General features: G+C 42.4%; 1 protein-coding gene across 4 annotated transcripts in view; it reads right to left on the reverse strand.

Moving 5' to 3' along the window:
- LOC311271004 (bone morphogenetic protein receptor type-1A-like) overlaps positions 1–25,349 on the reverse strand; it is a 64,800-nt gene extending 39,451 nt beyond the window's left edge. For 3 of the 4 annotated variants that reach the window (XM_084376329.1, XM_084376328.1, XM_084376326.1), the window contains exons 1-2: positions 25,164–25,349; positions 5,330–5,409 (exon numbers count right to left, since the gene is read on the reverse strand). The gene's annotated coding sequence lies outside the window, so the exon portion shown is untranslated. The remainder of the gene's footprint in view (positions 1–5,329; positions 5,410–25,163) is intronic. The other variant, XM_084376327.1, reaches the window with a different exon arrangement.
- Between the last annotated feature and the right edge of the window lie 297 nt (positions 25,350–25,646).

The following is a 25,646-nucleotide window of genomic DNA, read 5'->3' on the forward strand; positions in this document are numbered from 1 at the left end:
GCTTCTTAATTTTGATCTCAAATGGCACCAGATTGATGCATTTAACTTTAAATGTGCATCATTTTCTTCCTCCAGACACTGGATTGATTTTTTTGTCAAATGGCAAATTGATTAATCATCGTAGCTCTGGACATAAAAACAGAAAGGGTCAAATCCTTCAGTTGGAGGAGCTGAAACCAGAGAAAACTGATTCTTCAAACAGCTGCTGATTCAGTTTCTGTTCAGCTGCTCATCTTAGCTGCTTATCAATACCAGACCTCCTCCTCTTCCTCCTTCACTTCCCTCCTCCCACTGCTGCTGGAATGAACCAGGTAATGGAAAATACACCAGCACACACACACACACACACACACACACTCTACAGGAAGTCACAGCTCTGATAGCGTCCTCTCTGTGGACCAACTGTGAGAACAACAGTCACCATTTGACACTTCTCTCAAAGAGACAGGAAGTGAACTGTTAAGCCCCGCCCTCCACCCCCTTCTCTGCTGTCAATCACTTTGAAGCAGCTGTCGTTTATGTATCATCTGAGCCTCCAAAGCGACGGGAGCCAATCAGACTGCTGCTGCTCAGAGTCTCTTTATGTTATTTTCTGCCTCATCTGAAGCCAGCAGGCTGCATTGGTCTGCTCCCAGTATGAAGGAGTGGAAACTGCAGAGACTGGAGCTCAGACAACTTTCCCCAGAGACAGAAAAACACAGAAATATAACCAACAGACAGAATACTGGCTGTGTGTGTGTGTGTGTGTGTGTGTGTGTGTGTGTGTGTGTGTGTGTGTGTGTGTGTGTGTGTGTGTGTGTGTGTGTGTGTGGTCTGGTCAGAGACTGGACTTCGTGCAGGCCGGATGGTTTCATCCACCGTGTCGCCTTGGAAACGGCAGCCAAGCCACAGAGCCTAGAGTGGACGACACAACGATATAGGTGGTCCTCTGTGTGTGTGTGTGTGTGTGTGTGTGTGTGTGTGTGTGTGTGTGTGTGTGTATGTGTGTGTTAAGAAACAGAAAAAAGAAAAGGGAAACTGAAAACACAAATAAACATTGACGCATAATCAGAAATAGAAGTTATGGATGAACCAAAAGATGGCTAAAAAACTGCTATGAGAAGAAATAAAAGAAACATGGGCAGAGTGATGAGGTCTAACAGGAACATGAAGTTGCAGGAGGAGGTCCGTGTTTGTCTCAAACTTCTGACTTCAGTCTAACCTTTTATATGTAAAAAATGTTCAACAGAAGTCTGGACAACAGTAACAATGAGTGTGAGATCAGACGGATACTCCGGACATTTCGAACATAATTCGGAAAAAGTTGGGAGATGAATGAGACCAATTCTTTAAAAATCTGCATCTGGAGCCAAGATATCCTGAATTCTACCATTTCAGAAACTCTAAAACCACTGCAGCCTACATTTCCCATTATGCAACTAGATGAAATCTCTTTATAAGACCTGGCAGTCCACATCTTCACCTATACATGTGTAGTCAATATCACCCAACTGTTCTCACTGACCATGAACAACAAGCTGACATGATCAATTATTTGATCAATTAGTCAATCAAAAGACAATTAATCAGCAGCTATACTGACGACAGATGAAGTGTTCAGTTCTCCATGTGAGGACTGTGTGCTTTTCTCTGTTTCACTGTAGGGAACTGAGTATTTTTGTGCTTTGGAGAAATCAAGCAGTAAAAAAACATTTTCTCTTTTTTTAAGAATAAATTATTGAAGGAATCAGCAAATTTTTCCTTTAATTGATGACATGATTCACTGTCTGCCAAACCTTCCAACACCAACAAGGTCCATCTTTAATGTCCAACCTGAAGCTGATGTAAAGAGTGAGGCTGTGACTCATGACGCAGTCAGAGGAGGGTCTGAGGAAGTTAGGACCCGTCTTAGAGGTTCTGATGAACAGCAGAACCCAGTGAGTGACAGTACAGATAACATCCAGCACACAACACTCACAGCCTCACTTCATCACATGATCAGCTTACAGAAGGTTTCATATGAACTGCAGTGCTGGATAATAACCATCTCTTTAAACATCAGTATAGTAAAGTTATATTGGTCATTGTAAACAATCAATGAGTTTATATTTATGATACTTTTAAACATAAACTAAAAACTGATCTATTCAGTCTGGCTTTTATGGTTTCAATATTTACAAATTTTACGTGCAATATTTAATTTTCCTGTTTTTATCTTTTATTCTTCATCTTTTTATTTTAACTATTCATTTACTGAAATTGGCGTGCAGTCGCTCCAGGCCTGTTTTTATACCATGTTTTTTCTTTCAATCACTTGTAAGGCTCTTTGATTTGTTTGAAAGGTGCTGTATAAATAAAGTTTGATTGATTGATTGATTGATTGGTTTGTTAGGTTCACCCATACAATGTAAGGTGGTCCAGTTCAACGCAGAGTTTATAATGTTTATGTTGACATTGTTGGAGATCAGATGTTAATTAGTGAAGTCACAGTTAAAGGTTTGGGGCAGAACAGTTGAACTGGACCGGATGAGGTTGTGCAGGTGTCCCTAATAAAGTGGCCACTGAGTGTGATGTGTTGTATCTTTGTTCACGTCTCCTGTCTGACACACAGCTGAAATCCTTCAGACTCTTTATTTTTCAGTGGATTCTCTGAAATCATCTGTACTTAAACCTCAGCTTGGTTGGATCCCGCCAGCAGTGTAAGCTGAGCCGGGCCGATCCGAGCCAAGCCGAGCCGAGCTGCAGAGCCGAGCGGAGCGGTGGGGGCGTGGCTGCTCAGGGACATATGGGAGTGATTTTGAGCTGCAGACTGGCTGACTCTGTTTGAACGTCTGTCAGCGAGCTGGAGTCACCTCGTCCAGAAACAAAGGCAGCAGTCTGCCTCCATTCAACAGTCACATCTGACACAAACACCGACTGCATCACCACTGACTCCCATTTCACTTTTTAAAAAGCTTTTGGATGCCGGAAATTTTTTTTTAAAAAACCTCCAAGAACAAAAGCTGCTGTTGACTCATGAAGGAGAGGTTGCATCAAGACTTTCAAAAGTATTCTGAATACATAAAAATTTTAGTAAAATATGAGGGAAAGAGCACTTCATGGACTTAAAACCTAAAACGTGGAGTTTGTTTTAGGGTCTAATATGACTTGTTGGGACAACAAATGCATTTTAATAGTCAGAGAGAGCGAGATAGTTTTTTCTGAAACGTTTACTGTTGGACACCACTGTCATCAGCCGCTGACGATAAAAAGCAACTATTTTGATAATGAATTCATCATTTAGCTCATTTTGACTGATGAATCCTTAATGAAAACAATCGTTGATAAAATGACGAGCTGGGTCGAGTTGTAGAACGAGTCAAAGGTAAAAAAAATAATGATATTGTGATTATGTTTGAGAGATATGGAGATTAGTATATTTTACTAACATTTGTGGATGAGATAATTATTGCATTATAATTTTATTGCTGTTTTATCATCATCAAAAGACATTGATAATATTAACTGTCATAAATAATTAATATCCAATTAATTGTGCAGCCTCAGTCAATGGATTAGTCAGAAATATAACTACTTAAAAGACAAGGGTTAGGGTTAGGATTTTTAGGGTTTCCAACAAGTTAAAGTCTATTATTTCATCTAATAATAACAAAAAAGTCATAAATCAAATAAAACTGAACAAATATCAGTAGATATAAAATCTTTCTATCCTAAATAACAGACGAGAGATTCGACCTCCAGGTTTGAGGAACATTTCAAGACTTTCCAGGATTCTCAGACACAAACCAGATGAACTCAGCCTGGATCTGATTGTACAGCTTGCTGCTGATGGTACAATCAACAAGTGTTACACTGCCGAGTTTCAAACCTTAACAACACCACCACCAGCAACACCACCACCAGCAACATCACCACCAACAACACCACCAACAACAACACAACCAGCACCACCACCAACATCAACACAACCAACACCACCACCAGCGACATCACCAACAACAACACAACCACAAGCAACACCACCACCAACAACAACACAACCAACACCACCACCAGCAACATCACCAACAAAAACACAACCACCAGCAACACCACCAGCATCATCACCAACAACAACACAACCAACATCACCAACAACACCACCAGCAACATCACAAACAACAACACAACCAACATCACCACCAACAACAACACAACCACCAGCAACACCACCAGCAACAACACAACCACCAGCAATACCACCACCACCAGCAATACCACCACCACCGACAACAACATAACCAGCAACAACACAACCAGCAACAACACCACCAGCAACACCTCCACCAACAACACAACCAGCAACACCATCAACAACACCACCAACAACAACACCACAACCAACAACGCCACCAGCAACACAACCAGCAACACCATCAACAACACCACCACCAACAATACCACAACCAGCAACACCACCACCAACAACAACACAACCAGCAACACCACCACCAACACCACAACCAGCAACACCTCCACCAGCAACACAACCAGCAACACCATCAACAACACCACCACCAACAACACCACAACCAGCAACACCACCACCAACAACAACACAACCAGCAACACCACCAACAACGCCACCACCAACAACAACACAACCAGCACCACCACCAACATCAACACAACCAACACCACCACCAGCGACATCACCAACAACAACACCACAACCAGCAACACCACCACCAACAACAACAGCAAGCACATTTTTGAGGATGCAGGATAAAACAACTCAACTGGGAGAGAAAATCAACCAGAACAATCCTCAGCTGCAGCTTGAGTTAAAGATTACACTTACACACACACAGACACACAGACATACACACACACAAACACACACACTTCAGCTGTATCACACACAGATCCATACGCAGCCTTCGGGCTCGCTGTAATCACAGCTCTTCCTGCTCTGTGGTTATTAATCAAACCAGACGACAGCTCAAATGACCCAATCAGAGCCTGCAATTAAAAGCCAGGAAGCCTCCTGATTGGCCAGCTCTGACTTCAGCCACAAGGGTCAAAGGTTAATCTCCTCAAAGAGCTGGAGGGGGAGGTGGATCAGCTAATCAAGTTTTGAGGAGAAATCGCTGCTGCCCTTCCACAAAAAAACATGTTTATGTTTTCTGTGTGTGTGTCTGTGTGTGTGACTCAAAAGGCGTAGAGAGCCGACCAGTAATGTTTTTCATGTGACCACAATAAACATCCTGCAGTCGTTACACACTGACTGCAGGGAACTGAGCTGGAACAGTGCTGTCTGTCTGTCTGTCTGTCTGTCTGTCTATCTGTCTGTCTGTGCGTGTTTCCATACCTGACTGGGGGCTCCATGGCGATCAGCGTGTGTGTCGGTGCACTGCTCCATGGGAAATGTAGTGTTGAAGCAGAGGAAGTCTGTCAGAGACAAACGAACAAGTTGTTGAAAAACATCCAACATTGGAACATCTGGAACATCTGCATGATGTTTATCAGCTGTTTCACTCCACAGTGTTGTGCAGTGATTAATCAATTAAATGTCAACTATCACATTAATGTTGATGATCGATTAACCAGTTTGAATCAATTTTAAATACAAGTCATAATTCTCTAAATCCAGCTTGGTACATGTTATTTCTTCTGGCTTTTTCCTCCTCTTTGACAGGAAACTGAATATCTTGAGGACGAAACACTGATCAACATTTTTGAGACCAAACAACTGAACAACTATTTGAGAAAACAATCAACAGATTAATCAATAAAGAGAATGATCATCAGTTGCAGTCCTTGAAGCAAACTAGGGCTGCAACTGATGATTATTTTCAATTGTCTCTTGATTAAACGATTATTAATCAGATAAAAAGAAAACAGCTACATTTGATCATCCATTTTATTTTAAAAAATAAAGCGTCTCTTTCAGAGAACGTGACCAGGCAGGTGAAGAGAAGGTGACCACGATAAAAACTAGAACCGCCAACCGTGAAGTTGACCTTTGGGAAATGTCATCATTTCATCATTTTATCCTCTATTAGATATTTGTGTAAAATGTTGTCCGAATTATCACATGGATTGCTGAGTAACGGCTAAAAATGTGACCTTTGATCCCCAAAATCAAACCAGATCATCCTTCAGTCGAAGTCCATGTTTGTGCCACATTTGATAAAAACCCCTCCAGGCCGAGGGCGTTTTGTCGGCCGGTGTTCTGTCCAGCCGGCGTGTAGGTATGAACATGTAATTCAATAAACTGATATTGGGGATGCAGCTGCGCACTGAGATTCAAAGGGAAATGTAATTAATTCAGAACCACACAAGGATCACTGGAACCTGTTGAACACTTGAACATTCTCACAGGACCATGAACCTGAAGGACATCCTGCCACAGATCACTAAAACTAGGCTGGGTCAAGATGAGCCAGGTGAGAGCAGAATCAATCGCTGTACGATACCTATAGGTCACATTTATGTCTGACTTGATCCGACACCACGCACACGTGGACAACAACAATAAGGACTGCAAGACCCAGTGCATGATGGGAAACACCTGGCTGATTGATTTAGTGTTGACTGAGCAATATGATGTTTTACAGAAACCGTTCATATTTGTTGAATGGGAGAGATTTTGATCCTGTATTTGTCTGAATCTGAAGGTTTAAACATGACATTTAGCAGACAGAGAGACTCGATACATAAACTACATACATATTATATATACATATACCTGTTGTCTATTGTATTATATTAACAATGGATTGATTTAATTATTGAAATATTTAGCGACACAAAAAGCTTCTGGTGTGTGGGATACGAGTGTTCTCACAGTAACTTCTTTAAGGACCCTCAAGGACCAATGAACAGCCTTTAAAACTGCTTCAGTGTCTGACGGCCCTCCCTTCAGACTGCTGGTCCTGCCTCTGCTCCATCTTTAGATCAGTGTTGGCGTCCTTGTGTTTGTTTGTAAGGAGATAAGTGGAGCAGCGTGGCTGACAGGCGGAGCCTCCTCCGACACAGAAGCCTTTTTATTTGACAGCACTGAGCTCCTCAAAGGAGGCTTTATTTAGTGAAGGAGGCCGACGTCAGAGAGTGAGTTAATATTCACACCCAGAGAGGAGACGTTTATAGAGCCTGATAACAGGAAGCTGTCCGCACAGCAGCCAGACTGTCACAATAAAGCAGTCATGTTTGACTGCTGATGGCAGAGTTAGAAACACACCGTTTACAGTTTACACTGAACAGTTGAGCTTTAATACAACATGTTTAAGTCAGATTTATATGATCGCAGAACTTAAACTTTTCCTCACAGCTGGATGTGATGTTTTCCTGTATTGGGATGTTTTCCTGTATTTTCCATGTGACGTATTATTATTATTATGATTAAAATGACGACATGTCAGCTGCTGCTTCTAACATGTCCGGATGTGATGCTGCTGCTAACATGTCCGGATGTGATGCTGCTGCTGACATGTCGGGATGTGATGCTGCTGCTGACATGTCGGGATGTGATGCTGCTGCTGACATGTCGGGATGCTGCTGCTGACATGTCGGGATGTGATGCTGCTTCTAACATGTCCGGATGTGATGCTGCTGCTAACATGTCCGAATGTGATGCTGCTGCTGACATGTCGGGATGTGATGCTGCTGCTGACATGTCGGGATGTGATGCTGCTGCTGACATGTCGGGATGTGATGCTGCTGCTGACATGTCCGAATGTGATGCTGCTGCTGACATGTCGGGATGTGATGCTGCTGCTGACATGTCGGGATGTGATGCTGCTGCTGACATGTCCGGATGTGATGCTGCTGCTGACATGTCGGGATGTGATGCTGCTGCTGACATGTCCGGATGTGATGCTGCTGCTGACATGTCGGGATGTGATGCTGCTGCTGACATGTTGGGATGTGATGCTGCTGCTGACATGTCGGGATGTGATGCTGCTGCTGACATGTCGGGATGTGATGCTGCTGCTGACATGTCGGGATGTGATGCTGCTGCTGACATGTCCGGATGTGATGCTGCTGCTGACATGTCGGGATGTGATGCTGCTGCTGACATGTTGGGATGTGATGCTGCTGCTGACATGTTGGGATGTGATGCTGCTGCTGACATGTCGGGATGTGATGCTGCTGCTGACATGTCGGGATGTGATGCTGCTGCTGACATGTCGGGATGTGATGCTGCTGCTGACATGTCGGGATGCTGCTGCTGACATGTCGGGATGTGATGCTGCTGCTGACATGTCGGGATGTGATGCTGCTGCTGACATGTTGGGATGTGATGCTGCTGCTGACATGTAACCCTAACCCTGACCATGATTATTAATGTTCATACAAACAAAGCTTCTGTAAACACATCAAACTTCTTCTGGATTTATTTTGTGAACCGACAAAACAAACAGCTGCACATGAAGAGCAAGCTGCAGTCTGTATTTATACTGTGTATTTATACTGTGTACTGTGTATTTATATTGTGTACTGTGTATTTATATTGTGTACTGAAATGATGAAACATATCAGACCTGACGTTCAGCACCTGTTTTTAATTGGACTACAGATTTGTACTAAACTACAACAGGTGAATGTGTTCAGAGCCACAGTGAACTGCACTGTTTTATACTTCCTGGTCTCCTCCCAGTGATCAGCAGCTCATTACAGCTCTTACATGTAGGGATGTCCCGGGATCGGGGCCGATATGGGCATTTTTTCACTGATCGGGATCGGCAATTTTGAACGTGGACCCAAGCCCGATTATTTTTACATCAGCTGTCGTCAACAGAGCGCAATTTACGGCAGAATGCAGACGCGCACGTAACGTTAGTCTGGAGAACCTGTGGATAAAATGTCTGCAGTGTGGAAATACTTCAAATTAGAAAGCGAAAGCAGTCCAACGGCGACATGTAACAACTGCAATACGACCATTTCGCGAGCTGGTAACAAAAGAGCTGCACTTAGCACTACACATTTGATACGGCACATAAACAAAAACATGAGTTCACTCAAGCAAAACAGGCAAAGGCACCGAAGCAACAAAGACTCGCGGATACTTTCAAAAGGAAAGAGAAATATCCTCGAGTCAGCGTCATGGCCAAAAATATTACAGAGAAGGTCACTGAATTCTTCGCTCTGGATAACCAGCCCATCTCTGTGGTCGAGGACCAGGGTTTAGTTACTGACTTTGTTTACTTGGTTGTTTTTGTTAGAAAAAAACAAAAAACAAATAAAAACCAATGTTGCAATAGGATATGCAGAATAAGAAAGAGCCATACGAAAGTATTTACTTTGTTTCAACAAAATAAAAAAAACTATTAAGAACAGCTTGGATGCAGATGATTTTTTCTTAATGCAGCTGTATTATCTAGGAAAATATTAGTTAGGGCTAAGTATCGGATCGGGACTTGGTATCGGCAGATACTAAATATTAAATGACTCGGATCGGGATCGGGGTAAAAAAGGGGACATCCCTACTTACATGTGTTACCTTGTTATCGTATAAACAGATGTCAGGGATCATTTTAATAAAATGTGTGTCTATCAGCTCAGATATTGGATTGTGTTACTCCGTAATATCAGTTTGGGTCCCAAACACCAAGAATGGGTCGGCTAAAGGGTGAAGAGATTGTGATGATAAAGTGAAAACAATATTTTAAATTCTAAATATTTGAATCTTAATAATCAACAAATGATCAGACAGATTATTAACAGAATATTAAAGTCCTCTCCACTTCCTTTTGTGCATTTCTTTTCTTCACCCAGGAAGCAGAAATATTAATGTTAACACAGATGTAAATAAACATGATTACACTACAGAATAACCTTTAAAGTTATGTGCTGTGTGTTTTCTTCTTCCAGTGTCTTTCATGAGAACATTTGCTGCTTCAATTCAGTATTTTTTAGGTTTGAATGGACAAACAAGCCGTTTGTAGACTTCAACCTGAGCACCAGGAGGTTGTGATAGACATTTTAATTAAAAAAATGATGACAGTTTCAGTTTTACTCCTGAGGAATTGATGGTTTGCTCGCAGGCAGCAGATCAACTTATTACCATAAAAGCTGATGGAAACATTCGGTTATTGTTTGATGGTTTTGATAAAAAGGATTAAACATTGAAAGTGAAATAATCTTTATTTTGAGGCAGCTGAACTGAACTGATCATTGATTTATTATTTGAATAGTTGTGACATTTTAAAGGTTTGACTGGATGTCGTTGGTGGTTGGAAATAAAGCGCTCTCCTCTCTCTGTCCTCCCACCATCTTTTCCTTCACAGCTCATTTTCCAATGGTTGAAATAATACTGTGTGAAATGTCACAAAGATAACACAGACGCTAATAAACAGACTTTTACAGCTACAAGAACACTGGACTCAACAAAAGGTCCTGTTTGAATTATTTCTGATATTCAGTTGCACTTCACAGACAACAGATCAATAACAGGAAATGAATGAGGGTAGTTTTGATATTTGATCCATCAATGATTAAACAAGTATTGATTAATATGAGGTTGATGCTTGTCATAAATCATTCTTTGACTGTTAGATTTGGTGTAAAACTGAATTCTCAGTGTTTCTCTTTCCTGTTTGCTTCATTTATATTTTAACCAAACCGGTTCTCCTGCAGGAGGGAAAACCTTTTGTTTGTAGCAATATTTAGGATTTAACAGTTTTTTACCGTTTCCACTCAGAATTCATCAGTTCACAAGAAAACTGTTGGATGGAAAGCAGAGCTGGGTTTCACTTCACTTCACCCTTGTGTGTGGGAGAGCACGATCTGTTTTTCCCTCCGTCTGTCTCTTTTTCTTGGCAACGCCTCTCCATCCATAAACAAGGGGTGTGTGTGTGTGTGTGTGTGTGTGTGTGTGCGCGTTGAACAGAGCGGCAGCAGCTGTTTTTTGCCAACCTCGTGACGCTCTAAGCCCCCGTCTTTGGATGCTATTTTCTCCTCGTCTGTTCTATAATAACTCCGCTGCCATTACTCCTCCCATCACACGCACACACACACACACACACACACACACACACACACACACACACACACACACACACACACACACACACACACACACACACACACACACACACACACACAAGCTGGTCAGCTCATCAACAGTTTTCCACACATTTTCAAGCTGAGTGTTAGTTTTGGCAGCAGACGTGTGGGCGAGTGTGAAGGCTTCAGACCTGCTCACAGTGACCTTTGACCTCAACAGATCAATTCTATACTTTTTTTACCTTTCTGTCCAAAACATTGGGGCAGAGTAAGATATCAACTTCTTTCCCCCAATCAGAAATACTTTAGTTTATGTCTCTAATAACTCCATCCATCACTTCTCTGAAAACAGTGTATATCTGTGATATCTGACAGTCATCACTAGGGATGTCCCGAGCTGATCTGCGGGATCGGGATCAATATAGGCATTGTTTCACTGAGCGGGATCGTCAATTCTGAATGTGGACCCAAGCCCAGCTGTCATAAACGGAGCACAATTTGTGGCAGAACACAGACGCTCGCGTAGCGTTACTCTGGCAAACCTGTGGATAAAAGTGTGGAAATATTTGAAATTAGAAAGCGAAAGCAGTCCAACGGCGACAACGGAAGAGCTGCATTTAATACTACAAATATGATACGGCACATAGAAAGCAAACACTCAAAGTAATGCAGCGAGTTCACTCAAGCAATACAGGCAAAGGCACCAAAGCAACAAACACTTGCGGATACTTTTAAAAGGAAAGAGAAATGTCCTCGAGACAGCGACATGGCCACAAATATTACAGAGAAGGTCACTGAATTCATCGCTCTGGATAACCAGCCCATCTCCGTGGTCGAGGATCAGGGTTGCCCTACCATCTCGGCGCTACATTTCGGATACCGCCTTACCAGAGAGGTACAGCAAAGTCTGTGACCACCTACGAGGTGATTTAACAGATGTGACTGCTATTAGCTTCACGACAGACATTTTGAGTTCTGATGTGTGCCCCGTGTCATTACTTCACACTGTTCACTGGATTGATTCCACTCTTGAGTTACAGCGTGCGGTACTACGTGCTCACAAGTCTCATACAGCAGAGCATGTAAAACAGGCAATCGAGGAGACCATTGTTGCAATAGCATATGCAGAATAAGAGAGAGCCATTTTAAAGTATTTACTTTGTTTCAACAAAATAAAAAAACCTTCTGTATATTTGTACCAAAGTCAAAGTTTCCTCGTCTGTTTTAAAGTACAAACTGCTCCGAGGCCGCTGAAGGCTGAAGGTAAATTCCTGTGTTGGAGCGACGTGTCAGGCGAAGACATGAAAACCAGAGTCTGACAGAAAAGCTGTGAAACCAGTCCTCCTCAGGTAAGAGAGGCAGGTACAGGTATGCAGGCTGTGATGGTACATAAACACACACACACACACACACACACACACACACACACACACACACACACACACACAGAACAAACACACTCATTCTGTAGTGAAGGTTATCAGCAGTGGAAACAGGAAGGCAGAGCATGTGTTGCAAAAAATAATCATAATAAATCAATCAATAATAATAGTCCAATAATAAATAATAGAAGGTTAAATTTTATATCACACAGAACTATGGCACTTGTTGCTAGGAAACACCAGATGATGCCCTGCATACTGTCAATCATTTACTTCTGTTTTTAGCATGACTGCTCACCTACACTGTCCCAACAACAACCACTGCGCTCTACACAGTCTTCAGTGTGTGTGTGTGTGTGTGTGTGTGTGTGTGTGTGTGAGTGGTTGCATGGCGGGCTGGATGCTGGCAGGAAGTGGAAGCGAAGCGTTCAGATTCTGATCTCAGCAGTTAAAGCCGGCGGCTTTCACAAAACCAACAGAGGAAGACGAGAGCAGAGGGACGAGTGTGGAGGCTGGGAGGAAGACTAATGCCATCAAAGTCAACCAGCAGCCAGAGCTAATTGAAATTAAAGACCAGAAACGAGGACGCAGGGAGGGAGGGAGCGCTGCTGCTTTCACAGACGCTCAGGCACAGTGGGAAAACTCTGCCATCGCTGATATTTCTTCCTCATGGCTGCAGCCAAGAACATAAAACCACTGACTGCAGTTCACCAGTCTGACTCAGAAGGACCAACAGGAAACAGTAGATTCAGAGAAACAGGACAATAAACTTATACAATCACACCAGCTTGGTACCAAATGTCTTCTCTCACAAACACTTGACTTGTCAGGTTTCCTTTATTAAGACTTTTAAGTCACCTGAAGGCTGGTGTTGTGTCTCTTTGTGTTTGTGTTGTGTCTCTTTGTGTTCATGCTGTGTCTCTTTGTAGTAGTGTCTCTTTGTGGTCGTGTCTCTTTGAGGGTTAGGGTTAGTGTTGTGTCTCTTTGTGTTCATGCTATGTCTCTTTGTGGTCGTGTCTCTGAGGGTTAGGGTTGGTGTTGTGTCTCTTTGTGCTCGTGCTGTGTCTCTTTGTGGTCGTGCTGTGTCTCTCTGTGCTCATGCTGTGTCTCTCTGTGCTCGTGCTGTGTCTCTTTGTGCTCGTGCTGTGTCTCTTTGTGGTCGTGTTGTGTCTCTTTCATTATCTATATATCATTCCAGTTAAAACGAGCTCACTACAGGTTCTTGTTGTTCTTTTTACAAACTGCAGACAGTCGATCAACATTTCAGACCTTCCAAGAATCCAACCAATCATTGATCATTCAGGCATTTAACCAGGTAACATGAGGCCACCTGAAACTAAAAACAAACAACAGCCAATAGGCTTTCCGCCGATCTGATCGGATATATCGGATCGGATTTTATATTTTATGCAATTTGTGAGATCAGCTGTAGTGTCTTAATTCGCCGATCTGATCAATGACTGAAACTCCCCGCAGATGCTCCCGTTGCACAGATTGCAGACGGCCTGTGTCCCACCCGTCCCACCCACTCCAAAGAAGCTCCACACCACCGACACACCTACCCGAAGCTAGTTTTGAGCCCTGTCACAATGTGACAGACAATAAAGTTTTTTTAATCCTGAATCGTTAGCTGTCGGATTCAAACAAACATCAAATCAAATCACATCACATTTTATTTGTATAGCCCAAATTCACAAATCACAGTTTGCCTCAGAGGGCTTTACAATCTGTACAGAGACGACACCCTCTGTCCTTCGACCCTCGAAGGACAGAGGGCGGTGCGGGACCCCCCCAAAGCGAACGAGACGGACACAACCCAAGCCACCCGCCATCCGTGCAACACTAGAGTACCTTGTGGGGGAGCATCTGCAAAATGCCCCAACACGACAAATTTAATCAGGCACCTGGATTCAAGAAACGGAGCGTGGGAAAAGAAAAACAAACTCCGAAACGGATGCTAAAGCAAACTACTTTAGGCAGTACCCGTCCATATAGCCGTGACAGTGAGAAGGCAAGGGGTGGCACAAGGACACTTATGGAGTTTATCGTGCTGGCCGACCTGCCGTTTAATATTGTGGAGAACCACGCATTTCAACGTTTGCTGACACACTTTGATGCACCCAGTAAGTTGTTGCGCCCATTATTTCTGTCTCAAGTTATTTTGTTTTGACCTGACTGAACTTTGAACTTATGTCTGGCCAGTCCTTGAATGCCCTCTAGAGATCATTGATGTTTTACCCTTGCATCTCTGTCAGTTTGGGGCATGGCAAAGATTGTTAAACATTGGCAAAAATGCTTGAGAATATTTTTGTTGATACTCAGTAAACAGTACATAAGTATATACAGTAAATTAACAAGTTATTTAAATACACATATTGCTCCCTCACGTGATCGGATCGGTGATCGGTTTATTTAAACTCACTAATCGGTGATCGGTGATCGGCCCCAAAAATCCTGATCATGTAAAGCCTAACAGCCAATCAGACAGACTGTTAATATCTGGCTTCATCTGTACAGTGTCTGTCATGAACTCCATGTAAAGCACACCAGGAAGTTGTGAAACAGAAACCTCTGAGAGACAAACACTGGACACAACTCCAGCCAATCACAGCTCCAGTTATTTACTACAGTCACAATACTAGCAGCCATTGTCGTGTCCTGTTGTGATCTCTATAGAACCACATCTGAATCCATTCCTGTGGTTTGGTGAACCCTTCACATCTGTGAACTCTGGAGGAATGCAGTCCCGTCAGCTGCTGTCACATGACCACACGGATCACACATGGCCACAAGTAATCACATTTTCACAGCAGGAGGACGACGGCAGGTTTGACTCCAAACAAAGTCTGACAGAGCGAGCAGCCCCGCCAGACTTCATCCACTTCCTCCATTAGAAGAACAAGGAAGGATTTCTCTGTGCTGTGGTGAGCTGATCTGAATTATTCACTGGGATGGGCCGGGTGTATTTAAAGCAGAGATCAATACCATTAAAGGACAACTGGAGCCGCTGGAGACGGTCAACATGGAGGCTGCTTCGACCTTCCTTCAACCTTCAACTCAAGTCAGAGCAGAGGAGGATGTGTTGCTTTAAAATACAGGTGTGAACATTTTTACATTTTTATTTTTTAATAAAAACTTTAAAAAACATTTTTTTAATTCAAATTCAGTGTTTTATGCAGTAAAATAATTTAGTTCAACAAACTGAGTGGTGAGTAGAACTAGAGGCCGATCAACATGTCAGTATCTTTTATTCACAGATAAAAAAAATTAAATAAACTCTTGGGTTTGGAGATTATAATCAGGGATAGACCAATTATTGACCAGGACGATTATCAGGACGGACGCTCAGCAATTTTCTGATCATCGGTATCGACACTTTGTGTCCCACAGCAGATAAAATGAAATGATTTAGTATCTTCTCTGTGTCATCACCACGTGGGGTCTCATCACTGTCCCACCCACAACACTATCTGATTGGTTACACGTCACAAGTAACAGCCAATTAACACAGAATAATATGAATCTGTAAAGTAACAGCAGAAACTACAGTCATCAAAGAAATGACGTGGAGAGTATAAAGTAGCAGAAAATGAAAATAGTCAAGTAAAGTACCTTCAAGTACAGTATTTAAGTACGTTACACTCCATCACTGCTTATTCTAAATTTTGATACATAGATTTTTATTTTTTTGCAAATGTATCAGCTTCAAATATCAGTTATCAGTTTCCTTATTACTATTAATCTGTGTCCAACAAATGTGAACACTTGAGTAAAGTATTGTGGAAAATGTACTCCGTTACATCGATCACTGGTAAGATTAAAATGTCTCCAGGGTCAGACTGCAGTGTTTTCACCTGTGGAAATGTTTGTGGATTTGTTTTGTTTTGTTTTGTTTTGTGTTGTTTCATTTCATTCGTAAATAAATATTTCATACCTTTTTTCCAACTGACCTGCTGAATATCCCAGACGATATGGTCAAGAAGTCATACTGTGATTATTTGATGGACATGTGATTGATTCGCTCTGTGATTCGTGGGAATCATTATTTTTATTTTCACTGAAACAAATATTTGTTGCCGTCTGTACCAAACCAACAAGTTTTCTTACATCTGGAGAGCAACATTAAGAGTCCGGTGCTTCATTATAATCATATTTCGTCACGTTACATTCATCTAATAATGCAGCTTCTTGTAATTTGGATGTTACACTTGGTCATACTGCGATTTCGAATATTTTGTGATTGACTATGCAGCACTGGAGCCCTGTGAATATCTCCAAGTCTTGGACTAAGCAACTAAAGTCATAAACTTGGCTAGGGGGAAATCACGGAGGACATTTTGCACGATGTTCTGACAGTTTATAGACCAAACAATCAATCAACTGAGTAATCTGCAGATTGAGTTCAACTAAAAAACAGCCAGTTGCAGCCCTAAAATCAAGACCTTCTTCCTAACAGACAAAAACTTTCTTCCCAAGTTTGAGCAAAGAAAACAGAATTAAAAACCTTAAAACAAACGAGCTACGAAGCCATTAAAGTCAGATTACTGTCCTCCAGCTACAACACCACCACTGTTAGAGCTGCTTCAGCTCCTGCCTTCACTTCCAGAGACACGTTTTAGTGATTTCTGAGTCCAGGTCTGATCCTCAGCTTTGGTCGTCTCCCTGCAGCAGCTTCACCTTTAACACACATCCTGGAGAATGAAAACACACGGCGCAGGATATAAAATATCTCTGCAGGGATGGAGGGGGAGGTGGAGGAGGTGAAGAATCGTACCTCTGTGTGCTCAGCTCCCATTTACTGCCTTTATTTATCTGCTGTGCTGCAGCAGAGAGGCTGGACGTATGGAGGAGGAGGAGGAGGAGGAGGAGGAGGGTGGATTGCATGTTTTCCTCTCCGGCTCAGCCACTCTGTCTCCAGGCCGCCGGGGGAGGAGGAGGAGGAGGGAGGCGAGGCAGACAGAGGAGAGCGCTGGAGATGTGAAACCTGATCTCCTTCCCTACCTCCTCCCTCCCTGCCTCCCTCCTCCACCACTGCCACCTCGCCTGCCAGAGAGCCTCAGAGACTCCCTGAGTAATCTGATCCTCAGCCTCAGACTGGAAACACACTCCAAGAGAGGGAGAGGTGGAGGAGGGAGGAAAAGAAGAAATGCAGGGAAAGAAAGGGGCAGAGAGAAGGATAGAAATAGAGCCGAGGAAGGAGAGAGATCCCCGAGCTCTGCCTCCAAGACAGAAACACTCCCAGGAGACATAAAACTGAGGAGAAGACGGAGAGGAGGGAGAAAGACAGAGAGGTTGTCGGAAGGAAGAAAGAAAGAAAGAAAGAAAGAAAGAAAGAAAGACCTGTTTGACTCATCAGCTTTTAAATCACATTTTATAAATTAAAAAAATCATCGTCAAACAGTCTGAACTGACACAATGTGAGTTCTCTGTAGAAGTGGTTTTAATAAAGAGCCGGCAGAGAAGTAAAGTGTGAAGAAGAAGAAACAGATGTAGAAAATACAGAGAGGAACAAAACTAACAACATGAGGTAGAAAACAGAAACATGCTGATAATTCACAGCGTCTGCTCTTTCATTAATTATGTACAATTTTCTTTCATGATCTTTTTTAATCATGTTTTCATGAGAAGGATCAGTAAAGACAAATGAGCTGCTGCAGAACAACAGAAAATAGGAGCAAGACAGAGAAAGATGAGGAAGAAGAGGTGAAATAGAGAGAAACAGTAAAAACAGAGGAAAACTAAAGCAGATATTAAGATTGTTGAGTTTATGGCTGAAAACATTGTTGCTGTAACATTTATAGACCTTCAGTTCCCAGTTCATTCGACACCCTGTTAACTTTCCCTCATCAATAGAAACACGTCTCTTTGTAGCTTAAAGCAATTCAACAGCAGCACAAACACAAACTACATTCTCCAAGTGATCGCACAGCTGAATCAACAGCTCCGAATCAACAGCTCTGAATCAACAGCTCTGAATCAACAGCTCCGAATACACTATTAGCTTCATGACATCATCACGAGTCTGCAGCCTGTAAACCTCCGTCACAGAGTTATGATCCATCTTACAGACAGATTTACATTATGTTTCTGTACAGACACATCACACAGATATCTGTATTAAAAAGATGAAGTTGTATATATTGTAGATTGTTGTCATCTGAATTATTAACTGACTTTCTAAATAAAACAGTTCAGATTTATCTGCTTGCATTAACTGACGATGATCACGATGCACTGAAAATTGATGCGAGGTCAGTCAGGATTCACAGCTCTACAACACAAGGACTTACTGCAGGACTGTTGTATTGACTGTATTAGACTGTATTGGTTTTAATTCAGTGAACCTAATAAGCTGGCAAATAGGTGTATAAATCACAATATGACAAGTGTGTGTGTAACTTTGTTCCAATGTTACATTCAAGACTCTGATAAAAGTCAGTTCTTTGATCACTGAAGTGTCTACAACAATAACAGGACGTCACCAGACAAATTATAATATACAGTTACACTCACTTCAAAACATCAGATCTCATGACAGAAATGACAGAAGTGCCGACTGTGATGAACATTTGTTCATCGACCACAGAACAACGTGTGGACGGATTCACTTCAGGACAAACATGGCTGCCATCAACAGGAACATGGATAATGACCACAGAGGAAAGAAGATCTACAACCAACCATGAGACAGAATCACAACCACCAACCCGACACCATCCGATTGGCCGACTGAACTGTGTCGCCTCAGACTTTAACCAATGATCATGTATTTGTTTCTGACCAGGACTCTGGTCTGGTCCCAGTACATTTTATAAGAAGAGACCTGCAGAGACGCAGAGACACCGCAGACTAATCCCTGCCTGATACACAATCAGTGCCAGAGAGATAACACGCCCTCTGAGTCCTCGGTCACAGCTGCAGATGGAGGACGGCGTCTTTTAACCTTTGTCCGTCCCTGAGGACACAAAACTACATGAATGCTTCAACACACAGGCTGCAGGACACCAGTGATCCAACAGAGGCTGTTTATAATATGTTGCTGATGCTTAGAGTCATATCCTGCCTGCAGAGTAAAAGTCTAACTGGATCTTTATCTGGGCCTTTTACCGGCCTGATCAACACTGAAGAACAAATAACATAACAATTTCAATGTGATGTTTTTGAGCATTGTTTCTGTTCTGATGTCAGAGATGACTCAAAGCATCAGGACTAAATGAAATGTGTTTATTTCTTCTGGAAAAACAGATTGTTTCAAAACCATCATTTCATTTCTACTCCAGCTGAAACTAAATGACGATTAATGGAAACATAAACTGGTTCATGTCATTTTCGTCATCATTCATTCATTCATTCCGATATCAGGGAGAACAAAAATCCCAATATCACTATGAAGGCTGACGTTCTCTTCTTACACATAGAAAATATAAACTCCATGCACACGACGATCCGCCTCGATGTTTCAGACGAGGAGGGGGGAGAGTTTCGCTGCAGTTCTGATCCGGAGGTAGAATGAGAGCCGCAGCAGAGGAGAGACGGGTCTGTGTGAATGGAAAAGCCGGAGGTGTAACTTTGTCACTTTCCAGGATGTTTGGTGGGTCAGGATCTCATCACAACACATTATAACTGCATCATATGATTATAAACAGTCGGCCGATACATGTTTAGATTAACGGCTGGAAACACGTGACACACGTTGTGTCCCATCACGCCTCTTTTGGACCTGCAGCTTGGTTCAGCGTGAACAAACAGGCGGTGTAAAGACGAGCCTTCGTTGCAGCGATAATGTGAAGTCTGTGTGAAAAGGGCTCATGATAAACACAATAATCCCTCAAATGTGGATATCAAACACTTGAACCAGTGAGATGTAACAGAGACTCAATATCTTAGCAGTTTAACAATAAACTTTATTGTTAAAAAGAATGATGCATCTTTTTCTGCCTCATGTTGAATAAAAATAAGTTGTGCAAGTGTATCCGAGAACATATATACTAATGCAAATATATATATGATCAGTCAATATGTGACATTTTACAGCTATTAGATTAGATTGAAACAATTCAACATTAACATTAATAAGAAAAAAGACATGATGGAGGACAGAGAGGTGATGAAAACCAGAGCCTGCTCCATTTATCAGTCTGTTATCGGACGTTGCCATAAATATATGTACTGTATGTGTATGTACTGTATATATATATATACACACAATACACACCGGTTCAAAAGTTTGGGGTCACCCAGACAATTTCACGTTTTCCATGAAAACTGCAAAATGAATAGAAAACATAGTCAAGACATTGACGAGGTTAGAAATAATGATTTTCATTTGAAATAATAATCTCCATTTGCAGCAATTACAGCCTTGCAGACCTTTGGCATTCTGTCAATTTGTTGAGGTAATCTGAAGAAATTTCACCCCACGCTTCCTGAAGCACCTCCCACAAGTTGGATTGGCTTGATGGGCACTTCTTACGTACCATACAATCAAGCTGCTCCCACAACAGCTCAACAGGGCTGAGATCTGGTGACTGCGCTGGCCACTCCATCACAGACACAATACCAGCTGACTGCTCTTCCCTAAAAAGTCCTCTACATTATAGGGGCATTCATTCATTCATTCATTCATTCGTTCATTCGTTCATTCATTCAAGGAGATGCATGGATTCTATAAACAATATACGTTTGTGATTGTCTGCTTCCCTCACTGGTCCCGCTTGTGTAGAAAAAACGTCCTGGGGGAAATGAGCCCTTTGCACCAGATGTCAGGAAAACATCCCGACTGTAATACAATATTGAACAGCTTTAACTTTAACGTTAACACTCTCACCCTCTCACTCTCTGTCTGTCTCTCTCTCTCTCTCTCTCTCTCTGTTGTTGTGGTCTAGCTTGCTCGCCCTGTCAGTCCGTCAGTCGGTCTGTTATTTCGGTACCACAGATCCAGGGCTCGGCTGCAGAATGTGCAGCTGTCTGACAGGTGGATAAAACCAGATTTTAATTTCTAACAACACGTTATCGTCCTCTGATAGGACGCTCTCCATCTCATCCTCGTGGTGAGCGAGCTGCTCAGTCACAAATAAACAGTTTTAAAACATTATTATTGTTAGTGTGTTGGACACAGACACAAAGAGGAAGTGGCTCTAAAGCTGTGTGATCTGAATATGAAGATACTGTGATCTGAATATGAAGATACTGTGATCTGAATATGAAGATACTGTGATCTGAATATGAAGTTCAGTTCTGCTGCACTAGTGATTTGAAACTTTGAATCTCACAGCAGGAAGTAAACACCGGTGTGTATCTGTCGCGAGTCTCGTTCATCTCGTCTGCCGCGGCTTCTGTAGTGCGAGCGGCTGTGAGGGAGACTCGCTGCCTCCAGGCAGATGCAGCATAGCGACTGTTCAGGCTGTAAAAATGTACTAAATGACGTTTGGAGTAAACTCTGGATGTCGCCACGTCAGGACACTTGGATTGCAGCGGACGAGCAGTATGGAGGAATATTACAAAGTGTTTGTGTAGTTTTATGGACCTTTTCCTCTCGGGCACCATCTACGCCCGTTATATGGATTATTGCTGCCGGAGGGAAGCACCGCGGGTCTGCAGCTGCACTCTGAGGAATAAGAAACTACACCGGACTTCTCATCAGCAGGAGGGGGAGTCCATAATGACTGAATTTTGTTTTAGAGTGAACTATTCCTTTAAAGGAGCAGTCTGTAGTCTAAAGGAGCAGTCTGTAGTCTAAAGGAGCAGTCTGTAGATTAAAGGAGCAGTCTGTAGTCTAAAGGAGCAGTCTGTAGATTAAAGGAGCAGTCTGTAGTCTAAAGGAGCAGTCTGTAGTCTAAAGGAGCAGTCTGTAGATTAAAGGAGCAGTCTGTAGGTTAAAGGAGCAGTCTGTAGTCTAAAGGAGCAGTCTGTAGGTTAAAGGAGCAGTCTGTAGTCTAAAGGAGCAGTCTGTAGATTAAAGGAGCAGTCTGTAGATTAAAGGAGCAGTCTGTAGTCTAAAGGAGCAGTCTGTAGTCTAAAGGAGCAGTCTGTAGATTAAAGGAGCAGTCTGTAGGTTAAAGGAGCAGTCTGTAGTCTAAAGGAGCAGTCTGTAGATTAAAGGAGCAGTCTGTAGTCTAAAGGAGCAGTCTGTAGATTAAAGGAGCAGTCTGTAGTCTAAAGGAGCAGTCTGTAGGTTAAAGGAGCAGTCTGTAGTCTAAAGGAGCAGTCTGTAGGTTAAAGGAGCAGTCTGTAGGTTAAAGGAGCAGTCTGTAGTCTAAAGGAGCAGTCTGTAGGTTAATGGAGCAGTCTGTATATTAAAAGGAGCAGTCTGTAGTTTAAAGGAGCAGTCTGTAGATTAAAGGAGCAGTCTATAGTTTAACGAGCCCAGAAAGATCTTCACTGGCTGATTTTAAACTAAATAAACAAACTCTCTTTGTTTTCATGACTGAATAAACTGAATAAGCAAACTGACCTTAAAGACACAGTTTATACTGTTTTACTGTGTTTATATGTGGCGGGCCCTGCCACCTTTCTAGCTTCAAACAGTGTTGTGGGACCTTATTTTCCTCTGAGAACAGCTGGTTTATTCACTGATGGAAAGAATATATCAGTGTCTCCCCCAGTGTATTATAAGCCTGGCGGGCCGCCAGGTCTTACTTGCCCCCAGCCAGGCTAAGCATCGTTTATTTTATTTTTTTTAAAATCAGTCTTGCGCTCCATTAACACCTGATTGCAGTGATCGGTGCAACCTCCCGCCACCAGAGGGCAGCTACATGGGTAAAAGGTGTCTTTTTCATCACCTGACAACGTCACAACTTCGTCGTGCATAACAGGACATGTCACGGACATCATGCTCATCAGACCGCTGCTTCACCAGCTGACCGAGAGGAACGCACCAAGTCGACGTCGACCTCGTAGCCGTTAACGTGAGCCGAGCCGCGGCTCTAGAGGCTCAGCCAGCTGCTGCAGCGGCTAGTAGCTGTTAGCTGTTAGCACGTCGTCCCCTGCAGCGTCAGAGCTCCGGACTTCTGTGAGCCGAGCTGCTTTCACCAGATGTGAAAATGACCCAGTGTTTCATTTTTCAGCCCGTACGGTTCACGTTTACACACGTTTGTTTTCTCTGGTCCAAACAGTAGATTACAGAGTATCTTTGGTAGATCCGTGATTGTCACGTTTCCATGACGACTGACCAGAAAACGACGCGTGGTCATGTTCACGTGACTCCAGATTGTAAAAATCTCTGAGGAAAAAAATCAAAATCTCTGGAGACACCAGGCAGTTGATTTTTAGTTTTTAGTGCAGACAGTTGATATTATTTATCTAAATAGTATTTTTATTATTTATTTATTTTTGTGGTTGGAGAGTGCAATCTGTAAGACCTGGTGTTACATAAATGTCTTATAATAACACATGATAATGATCATATTTTCAAATTTCCAGTCACCTTTTAACATTGATCTTAAGCCTTATGGAGTCACTCCTTCTAACTTCTACTACTCCATTAATGAATCTGTTACCTATAGGGCGCTGCCATCAGTCAGTGGTCAGGGTCAGGCCCCTGACACAGAAAAACATGCTTGGGCACCGGTGGGCCGCTGGTGGGCCACTGGTGGGCCACTGGTGGGCCACCCTACCACCGGGCTTAGCAAGTTTTCTGGGGGAAACCCTGCATATGTTAGATTAAAGAAGAAGATTAAATTACTAAATATTAAAACTTTGTTTCTGAGTTTGAATTTCTTCTACAGCCTGAAGCCTCTTTGAAGATGAGTTATGTGATGTGAAGTGAAACAAATTAAGTTTTTCTTCACTTCTTCGACCTGTTTTCTGTCTGTCAGTAAAAGTGAACAACACATCCTGTCTGAATAAACCAGCTGTGATCAACGTGAACATTAAAGCTGATAACAGCTCACACACTGTTTTAGCGCTCAGTTAGCCGACGATGCTAACTACTTCAACAACAACAATAACGTAACATCCAGCAGCATTTAAATGAAACAAACCACATGAACGTCATAAAACACCAGAATTATGAACAGGCTCTTATTAACCGAGTATTTTAACCACAATAAACTCTCACGGTAGCTCCACAGCTAAAGTTACACACAGTTAGCTAACCTGAAGTAAACTACAACAACTTCAACGTTAGCTCGATTTTAAAGTGACTTTATCTGTTTAAAAAGGACAATACGCCCAATAATGACCACGAAACTGATCACGATTAATGTGGCAGAGGTTGGTGCTATATGTTGGTATTATAAACCCCGAGCTTTACTGTAATTACAGAGAGCAGTGTAAACTATGCAGCACAGTTAGCTAACAGAGGAATGTGGCTAACAGGCGTTAAACAGTATAAATCTCTCCGGAGACAAAGCTAACAGAAGAAAACTCCACCACGGTTAACTAATATTGTGTTAATATAATTATTTATGGTTGGTTTTGGTCTTTTTGTAATAAACTGTGATTTTAAACAACAAAAAACACAACTTCGTGCTGCAGCGGAGGTGAAACGAACTTTTTTTTTCCACGACAGCAGCCAGGGGGATCCGTCTACCTCCTGGCGCTCAAAAAATCTGTTCGCAGAACTCCCGATCCTTATTGCCAACTTATTCCCACCACCATGCTTTATAATCAATTACATCAATCATACAAAAACGAAGTGCTTTGAGAATATCAACAATTCAAGTTTAAAATGAAAAATACATTTTTAACAGGACAAATAAGTCATAAACACGAAGCATTCCAGCCCTGGGAGTGCGTTAGTTCCATCACATAGACGGAGCCCAAAAGTCGGGCTCAGACCCGCAGGCTGGGATCAACTTTAGGATTTCTTACCTTTCTTCTTCTTTCTTCACTTTCTCCCGCCGACGTGGCGCAGCTTTCGACGGTATTTCATCCCAGTTGTTCAAATTCAAACTCCCAGCAGAACAGGGCGACAGAAAAGCGTTAGTTTCCCAGTTTAGTTGTGATATCTGCAGCGTCGCTGGCTCGTCGCTGGCCGCTCGCTGCTCTGTGGTTTCACCGTCTGATGATGGAGGACACCAGCCGGACAAAGATCGTGTGTGGAGGACAAGATGGATCACCCTGTGATCAAAACAAATGGCCGAACTTCCGGCCAGCAAGAGTGACTGTTGGCTGACACACCTTTCAGGTGTTTTTGAAACAGCTACGAGTTTTTAAAAATGATTTTTTAATAGATCTTCTGAGTTTACCTTTGTTTTCTCTTGTTGTAGTGTTCCTTTCAGGGCTGTAGGCATCATTGAGGACAAAACACTATTTGATTAATTTTATTTAGATAATTTGGAGAAGTTGCATCCT

This window comes from Pagrus pagrus (assembly GCF_965226575.1).
Source record: "Pagrus pagrus genome assembly, chromosome: 15".
Lineage (NCBI taxonomy): Eukaryota > Metazoa > Chordata > Actinopteri > Spariformes > Sparidae > Pagrus > Pagrus pagrus.